Source organism: Mirounga angustirostris, unplaced genomic scaffold, assembly GCF_029215605.1.
Source record: "Mirounga angustirostris isolate CCGP_5_RB_7025 unplaced genomic scaffold, mMirAng1.0.hap1 SCAF_3, whole genome shotgun sequence".
NCBI lineage: Eukaryota > Metazoa > Chordata > Mammalia > Carnivora > Phocidae > Mirounga > Mirounga angustirostris.
The window spans coordinates 25,064,392-25,065,860 of NW_026991711.1; the positions used below are offsets into that span (position 1 = coordinate 25,064,392).

A 1,469-nucleotide genomic window follows, 5' to 3' on the forward strand; every position below is an offset into this window, starting at 1 on the left:
AGTTTTTATTTTTGAAATATTTACAAGCAGAAACTTATGTCCTTCCAATAGGCTGCTTTCTAATTCTGCGGCAAAATTGTATTGCTGCAATTTCTCTTCATCCTAACTGTGAGGAGCAAATATTTCTAGGATCAGAAGTTCTCATTCTCTGTACATTCCCTTGTGTACTGGCGTATATCCTCTGCTAGCTTCCTGAGGAGTAGTGTATGAGAAGTCAATTTTCTGATATTTACATGTGAAGTTCTTCATTCTGTTTTTCACACTTCTTTTATAGCTTCCTATGCTGTTAAGAATTCCAAGGCAATTCCCATTTTTGCTCCATTGTCATTTGTATTTGCCTCCTCTACCCCCAACTCCCAGATACTTATAGCATCTTTTCATCATTTCAGGTGTTCTAATATTCTTTTTTTTAAACATCACAAATGAGACTTTTTTATTTGTCACCATTAAATGTCTGAATTTTAAACTGATGCTTGGACTGGTGGCTCATATCCATCAGCTTGTTCAACTTTAGCACCGGTCTCATCCCCAATAGCTTTTCCAGAACTACTACCTTCACCATGAAGCTCTATGAGCTTTCCCAATTCAAACGTGGGCTTTTTCAGCATCTTTACTATTTTAATAAAGACATCATGGAGTGGATAGATAGACTGACAAGTTTTTTCTATATCTTTTCCAATGCTGTCTGGACTCAATTTCTTGACCACTTCTTTCAAGTCATTTGTCTGCACCTCTCGGGTCATGATTTCCATCATCTTTTTCCTAATTTGACGGACCTTTTGGTGCTGAGCATAAGAGGTCTTCCACACCTGATTATTGTGTTTTTTTTAGTAAAACCAACACAAAACAGATGAAGCAAATAACCATTGGTAGTCTTGACATCAACATGAGCTTCAATCATGGTCTGCCATTTTTTGACCATGGAGCACATTTTGTCATGGTTAAGATCCATGCCATGGAAATTAGTCAGGCAGTTTTTGCCCTGAACATCCTCAGTAATTAGCCTGAATTTTCTAAATGCAACTTCATCCTTCTGCAGATAAGCAAGGCTCACTTCAAAAACATGGCCCTTGAGGCCATCAGATACGATTTTGGTTCCTTGAGTTCTTGTGACTAATATTTTTCCAATATTTCTTACATTGAACATAGCTGGTGCTTTCACATCATACCAATCTTTCTTAGAAAATGGATCAACCACTTTCTTCTTGGCTCCGTTTTTGCTGCCTTTTGTAAGGTGCTTGTTCTTGCCTACCACCATGGCACTGCTCCAGATCTAATATTCTTAATGGGATTTCTTGAAATGGATTTTTTTTTTCCTGCTGTGTTCTGGGTTTCTATCAATCTGGAAAACCGTGACTCTCTTCCTTGAGAAATTTTGTTTCATTATCATAATGAACATTTTTATCTTTCCTTTTTCTTTGTCATTCTTTCTGTAAATTCCATCATTATAATGCAGATGTTATGTGTTT

At 36.8% G+C, this 1,469-nt stretch overlaps 1 pseudogene; it reads right to left on the reverse strand.

Moving 5' to 3' along the window:
• Positions 1–461: 461 nt before the first annotated feature.
• LOC123838719 (small ribosomal subunit protein eS1-like) lies at positions 462–1,258 on the reverse strand (annotated as a pseudogene).
• Between the last annotated feature and the right edge of the window lie 211 nt (positions 1,259–1,469).